This window comes from Cherax quadricarinatus, chromosome 1 (genome assembly GCF_038502225.1).
Source record: "Cherax quadricarinatus isolate ZL_2023a chromosome 1, ASM3850222v1, whole genome shotgun sequence".
In the NCBI taxonomy this organism is placed as follows: domain Eukaryota; kingdom Metazoa; phylum Arthropoda; class Malacostraca; order Decapoda; family Parastacidae; genus Cherax; species Cherax quadricarinatus.
The window spans coordinates 37,109,321-37,117,003 of record NC_091292.1 but is presented as its reverse complement, the minus strand read 5'-3'; the positions used below and the strand labels follow the sequence as shown (position 1 = coordinate 37,117,003).

Genomic DNA, 7,683 nt, shown 5'->3' with positions numbered 1-7,683 from the left:
TCACGAAACAGCTTGGAATTTCTCTATTCTTTCAGAGTGGTTGTTTTGCATATATATATAAATATATATATATATATATATATATATATATATATATATATATATATATATATATATATATATATATATATATATATATATATATATATATATATATATATATATATATATATATATATATATATATATATATATATATATATATATATATAAATATATATATATATATATACGCAAATCCAAAGGGAAAAGACTACTTAAGGTTGATAATCTAAGGTTAAGTCATTACCTAGAGTAAGTTAAGTGCTGCCTTAGGTGTGGAAATGCCATGGAGTAGATTTTTTAGATAAAAAATCTGTAATCGTGTTACATCTAAATTACTATGAATCTATTTACAATTCCTTTCAAAATCGGTGGGTTATAGTTGGGCGGTAGAACCCGTACTGCAATCGGGTTTGATCTTGAGACAAGCGAAGACGTTGGGAAAATTTCTTTACACCTGCTGCCCCTGTTCACTTGGCAATAAATGTCCAGGAGACAGTGTACCCTTGTATGTGGCATGCTGAGACGAGGAACACCGTGGTAGTATTCCCTGGGTAAGGCAGTGCTTTAAAATGAGTTGATTTAGCTTCTCAACTTTCAGACTGTAAATTCAATTGTGCAAGATTAAAAAATGACAAAAACATCAATAATATTTCTCTTATTTGAATTTTTTTCTTGTGAAGTGCACGAGATTTACTGCAGTTATTGTGATGTGGTTCACTTCCTACGTGATGAAGCTGTAAATTAAGGAACCTGGCCCATGGCCGGGCTCCGAGAGTAAAAACACTCTCGAAACTTATCAAAGGTATATCAAAGGCATCACATCTCACACTGTCTTATGTTTATAATAAGTAACTAAACTTGTTCTGATTTGCCCAGTTCAAAATTTGTGATTCACTAACTACAGTATTATATATTGTAAATATTCTTCTTCTCTGAGCATCCCCTCAAGGAAGGTTCCTTGATGTTGGTGAGGGGCTCTTGATTTAGGGAATTGGATCTGTGCTCCAGTTCCCCGAATTAAGCCTGAATGCCTTCCACCCCCCCCCAGGCGCTGTATAATCCTCCGGGTTTAGCGCTTCCCCTTGATTAACATAACATAATTCTCTAAGCATATTTTATAATTTTTATTGTTCTTAAAGGTCTCAGATTATTGTTTTCAATATGTCATGGATATATTAAACACAAGATTTATTTACATTAAAGTTCAAAATGACACATAAAAATACTTGGCCATCATAACATCATCGTAACAGTTTGTGCTACTTAACTATGCATACACTGAGGATAACTAAAATATTATTTTCTCTCTTAGTTATAAACTTAATATGAGCTGAAGTATTTAACTTTGTTAAGCTGGCATTTACCTCGTGTCGAACCAGAGAGCAATATATTTGTTTCATACCCGTGGCCTGGTGGGTAAGGCTCTCGCTTCCCACGGCGAGATCCGGGTTCGATACCCGGCGAGGGTAAAAACATTGGGTGTGTTTCCCTACACCGGTTGTCTATGCTCACCCATCAATGGTACCTGGGTGTTTAGTCGACTGGTGTGGTTCGCATCATGGGACAAAACTGTCTAATTCGCCCGAAATGCTCTGGATTTCGGGCAAATTGATCACAATATAATTAATTAAACCCATGATAATCTGAGTCAAAAACTTCAGGGATAAATTTCATATCTCATCAGTAGGTAAATTTATAAAAAGAAATTTAATAAAATTAATAAATGTAATTTTTATATGCACTGAAAACCATTTTTTTACGAATAATCTTCATATATGTTTAAGTGGATATCTCGTTAGTTCATGTATATATTATATAATATATAATTACTATTTAAAGGAATGTGGAGTTTTAAGTTAAAATTCTGCCTGTATTTTCCTTAGAGAAAAAAGTTAAAGTAGTCGGAGTCCCACAACACAAACTCTGACTATTAAAGAACAATCCTCACCATTAAATTAAAAAATGCTGAACTGTGCCAGGGAGACACTAGTTGCTAGTTAAATCTATATTACAACAGGAGCATCAACAGTAGCAGCAGCAGCAGCAATAAGAATAAGCAGCAATACCACCACCAACGGCAGTAACAACAGAAGCAACATCAATAATATCAGTAACAGAGCAGCAACAATAATATTAGCGGCTGCATCAAGATCTGCAGTAACAGCAGCAACAGCAGAAGCCTTGATGGGTAGGGGGATGGGGGATGATGGGGGATGGATAGGAGGGGGAGGAGGAGGACGGGAAGGGGGTGGGAGGGCCTCAGGAGGGGAGCGGCCGGACGCCCCCAAACACCCCAATTAATATAGGCTGCTCAGGTTACAACGTCACCCAGTGGAGGAAATCCTCTTAAGCCAGAGCGAGAAGGGTGCCCACTGACGAGGTGGGGAGGAGGGGTGTGGTGGCCAGGGTCGTGGTGCTGGTGCTTGTGGTAGTGGTGGTGGTAGTGGTGGGAAGGCTGATGGTGGCGGTGGTGGTGGTGGTGGTGGTGGTGGTAGTGGTGGGAAGGCTGATGGTGGCGGTGGTGGTGGTAGTGGTGGGAAGGCTGATGGTGGCGGTGGTGGTGGTGGTGGTAGTGGTGGGAAGGCTGATGGTGGCGGTGGTGGTGGTGGTGGTAGTGGTGGGAAGGCTGATGGCGGTGGTGGTGGTAGTGGTGGGAAGGCTGATGGTGGCGGTGGTGGTGGTGGTGGTAGTGGTGGGAAGGCTGATGGTGGCGGTGGTGGTGGTGGTGGTAGTGGTGGGAAGGCTGATGGTGGTGGTGGTGGTAGTGGTGGGAAGGCTGATGGTGGCGGTGGTGGTGGTAGTGGTGAGAAGGCTGATGGTGGCGGTGGTGGTGGTGGTGGTGGTGGGGGTGGTGGTGGTAGTGGTGGGAAGGCTGATGGTGGCGGTGGTGGTGGTGGTAGTGGTGGAAAGGCTGATGGTGGCGGTGGTGGTGGTGGTGGTAGTGGTGAGAAGGCTGATGGTGGCGGTGGTGGTGGTGGTATTGGTGGAAAGGCGGCGGTGGTGGTAGTGGTGGGAAGGCTGATGGTAGCGGTGGTGGTGGTGGCGGTGGTGGTGGTGGTAGTGGTGGGAAGGCTGACGGTGGCGGTGGTGGTGGTGGTGGTGATAATGGTGGGAAGGCTGATGGTGGAGGTGATGGTGGTGGTGGTGGGGTGGTGGTGGTGGTAGGGTGGTGGTGGGCAATGTGATGGTGGTGGTGGTGGTGGTGGGCAATGTGATGGTGATGGTGGTGGTGGCCGGTGTGTTGGTTGGTGGTGGTGGGCAATGTGATGGTGGTGGTGGTAGTGGCGGGCGGTGTGATGGTTGGTGGTGGTGGGCAGTGTGATGAAAGTGTGAGGGGTGGTAATAATGGGAAGGGGTGAGGGGTGGTAATGATGAAAAGGAGTGCTACTGATGGGAAGAGGTGAGGGGTGATAATAATAGGACGGGGTGACGGGGAGTAATAATGGGAAGGGGTGAGGGGTGATAATGATGGGGTGAGGGTTGGTAGTGTTGGGGTGAGGGGTGGTGATGTTGGGGTGAGGGGTGACAATGATGGGGTGAGGGTTGGTAATGCTGGGGTGAGGGGTGGTAATGATGGGAAGGGATGAAGGGTGTTAATGGTGTGAAGAGGTGAAGGGTGGTAATAATGGGAAGAGGTGAGGGGTGATAATGATAGGAATGGGTGAAGGGTGGTAATGATGGGAAGGGGTGAGGGATGGTAGAGATAGAAAGGGATGAGGGGTAGTAATGATGGGAAGGGTAGAGGGGCGGTAATTATAGGAAGGGTGAGGGGCGGCGATGATAGGAAGGTTAGAGGGGTGGTAATGATTGGGGTGAGGGATGGTACTGATGAGAAGGGGTTAGGAGTGGTAATGATGGGAAGGGGTGAGGTGTTTTCATGATTGAGGAGAGTAGTGGTAATGATGGGGAGGGGCGTGGGGTGGTAATGACAGGAAAGGGTGAGGGGTGGTAATGATGGGAACGGGTGTGGAGTAGAAATGATGGAGAAGGATGAGATGGTAATGATGGGAAGGGGTGAAAGGTGGTAGTGATTGGAATGCGTGAGGAGTGGTAATGATTGGGAAGGGTTGAGAGGTGTTAATGATTTGGAGGGGTGCTAATGATGGGAAGGGATGAGGTGTGGTATGATAGGGGGGGGGCGAGGAATGGTAATGGTAAGGAGCGGTGAAGATTGGTAATGATGGGAAGTGGTGAAGGGTGGTAAAGATGGGAAGGGGTGGTAATGATGGGGGATGGGTAAGGATGGTGAGAGGTGAGGAGTAATAATGGTGGTAATGGGTGAGGGGCGGTAGTGATGGGGAGGGGTGTGGGTTGTGATGGTGGGAAGGGGTGGGGAGTGGTCAGGACGGTTAGGGGTGGTAATGGTGGGGAGAGAAGAGGGGTAGTAAAGAAGGGGTAAGAGGTGACAATGATGGGAAGGCGTGAGGGGTTATAGCGATGGGAAGGGTAGGAAGTGGTAATGATGGTGAGGGGTGAAGGGAGGAAATGATGTTAAAGGATGAGGGGTGGTAATGATGGGAAGTAGTGAAGGGTGGTAAAGATGGGAAGGTGTGAGGGGTAGAGATGATGGGAAGGGGTGAGGGAGTGTGGTAATGATTGGGCGGGGTAGAGGTTCGTAATGATGGGAAGGGGTGAGGGGCGGTAATGACGGAGATTCACGTGAAAGGATTGGTAATAATGGAAAGCAATGAGTGCTGGTAATGATATGAAGGGGTGAGGGGTGGAAATTAGAAGGGGTGAGGGGTGGTAATGATGGGAAGGTTTGAGGGGCGGTAATGCCGAGAAGGTCCCATGGTGTAATGGTTAGCACCCTGGACTTTGAATCCAGAGATCCGAGTTCGAGTCTCGGTGGGATCTGGTCATTGTTTGCTTATGATACACTGTGGAGCTGCGAGCTGATGAGGTACTGAGCCTTCCTCGGAGAGTGGCTCAAACTTATATAAACTTCCTGCTGTAGAAAGAAACATTAAAAGCTCGTGGAACTCCGTGTTCATCAAGAACTGCAAGAAGCCCCTTTCACGTGCATTAAGCATTCTATAGAGAGGGAGCATGGACACAGGGGTCATCCCACATCACTAAAAACAACAGACATACCCTAATTCCACAAAGATGGCAGTAAAGTAATTGCAAAGAATTACAGACCGATAGCACTAACGTCTCACCTCATAAAAAATCTTTGAGAGGGTTCTAAGAAGCACGATCGCCACCCACTTAGATACCCATCAGTTGCACAACTCAGGGCAACATTGGTTTAGAAAAGGTAGCTCCTGCCTATCCTAACTACTGGATCACTATGACACGGTCTTGGAAGCACTGGAGAACAAATTAAATGCAGAGTTAGTATACACAGACTGCAAAAGCCTTCGATCCTGGTGTATTAGCACACAAAATGCGTGTAAAAGGAATAACAGGAAAAGTTGGTAGATGGATTTACGACTTCCTAAGAAATGAAACAAAAAGAGTTGAATTGAACAGAATAACGTCTGAGGAGGTTACAGTGAAAAGTTTCTGTAAAAAAAACCCATACCACGGGCGGGGTTAGAACCCGCATTTGTGGTCACAGTGGTGCCTAGGCTAACCTTCCTATGGTGTATAAATATACCTAGTTGGATGAATCTTATTGTGGCTAGCTGGCCCAGTGGCTAACGCGACGGTCTGGAGTTTTGACTCTCTGATCGCGGGTTCTAACCCAGCTCGTGGTATGGTTTGTTTGCAATCGTGTCATTACGATTTCGTGAGTCAAAAGTTCTGTCCCACAAGATACAATACTCGCTCCCATCCTGTTCCTCATCCATTTATCTGAAATACACAGAAATGTAAGCCGCAGAACCGTGTTTTCCTTTGTATATGACACCCGTATTTGCGTGACAGTGTCATCCATTAAAGACACTGCAAGTCTCAAAGCGGACATTAACCAAATTTTTAAACGGGCCAAAGAAAACAATATTAAGTTCAATGAAGACAAATTACAACTACTCCGCTATGGAAAGCTCGAGGAAATCAAGGCTATACCGGAGTATAAAACAAATTCCAAGTTCACAATAGAGCGAAAAAACTAGTTTGAATGACCTGGTAGTGATAATGTCAGAGGATCTCACTTTCAAAGACCACAACAATGTATCTACTACATCTAGGAAAATGATATAATGGATAATGAGAACCTTCAAAACTAGGGATGCCAAGCCCATGATGATTCTCATCAAATCGTTTGTTCTCTTTAGGCTTGAATATTGCTGCACACCAACGGCCCCTTTCAAGGCAGGCGAAATTGCAGACCTGGAGAATTTACAGAGAACTTTCACGGCACGTATAAGTGCGAAAAAGCACCTAAATTACTGGGAATGGTTGAAGCCCCTTGATTTATACTCCCTGTAACGCAGCGAGAGATATATGAACAAATACACATGGAAAATCCTAGAGGGACTAGTCCCAAATCTGCACACGAAACATCCCCCAGTGAAATCAGTGGCTCCACAAGTAAGCTAAGAGACAACACAATAAGTGTCAGGGGCCCAAAACAGTTCAGTTTCCTCCCAGCATTCATAAGGGGGATTACCAAGAGACCCCTGGCTGTCTTCAAGAACGTGTTGGACAGGCATCTAAAGTCAGTTCCTGACCAGCAATGCTGTTCACGTCGGTTCACGTGTTCACGTATGGCCAGCAGTAACAGCCTGGTTGATTAGGCCCTGATCCCTGACCCCCGAAGCCCCCCTCCAGGTATACTCTAGGTAAGGGGTGAGGGGTGGTAAATGATAGGAAAGGGTGAGGGGTGGTAAATGATAGGAAAGGGTGAGGGGTGGTAAATGATAGGAAAGGGTGAGGGGTGGTAAATGATAGGAAAGGGTGAGGGGTGGTAAATGATAGGAAAGGGTGAGGGATAATAATGATGGGAAGGAGTGAGGGTGGTAATGATGGGGAGGGGTGATGGCTGGTATTAATGGGAAGAGGTGATGGTTGATAATAATGGGGAGGGTTAAAGGGATACTGATGGGAAGGTGTGAAGGGTGGTAATGATGAGATGGGGTGAGGGATAGAAATGATGTGGGCGATGAGTGGTAATGATGGAAAGCTGGGAGGGATGGTAATGATGGGAAGGGGTGAGGGGTGGTAATGATGAGAAGGGGTGAGGGGGTGGTAATGATGGAGAGGGGTGAGGGGTGGTAATGATGGGAAGGGGTCAGGATTGGTAAAGATGGGGAGTGGTGATGGGTAGTAATGATATTAAGAGGTGAAAGGTGGTAATGATGTGGTGGAGTGGTGGTAATGATGAAAAGGGGTGACGGGTGGTAATGATGGGGAGGGGTGATGGGTGGTAATGATGGGAAGAGGACCCAACATTATACAATCAGGTAGCAACACCAGGTAGCATTTCTAAGTAGCAGTGCCATGTAGCAGTGCCAGGTAGCTGTGCCTGGTAGCCGTCCCAGAGAGCAGCTCGAAGTAGCAGCATCACGTAAGAGTGCCAGGTACCAATGCCAAGTAGCAGTAACAGGTAGCACCATCAGGTAGAAGCGCCATGTTTCAGTGCCAGGTGGCAATGCTTAGTAGAATCACTTGGTAGCTGTATCAGGTAACAGTGCAGATGGTTGTTTCAGTGTCATGACGCAGGTAGTAATGTTAAGAAGCAGCACCTGGTAG

At 46.0% G+C, this 7,683-nt stretch overlaps 1 non-coding gene across 1 annotated transcript; it reads left to right on the top strand.

Annotated features, from left to right (window-relative positions):
• Positions 1-4,830: 4,830 nt before the first annotated feature.
• TRNAQ-UUG (transfer RNA glutamine (anticodon UUG)) lies at positions 4,831-4,902 on the top strand. Its single transcript has one exon. It is a non-coding gene; the product is annotated as a tRNA-Gln (tRNA).
• The last annotated feature ends 2,781 nt before the right edge of the window (positions 4,903-7,683 follow it).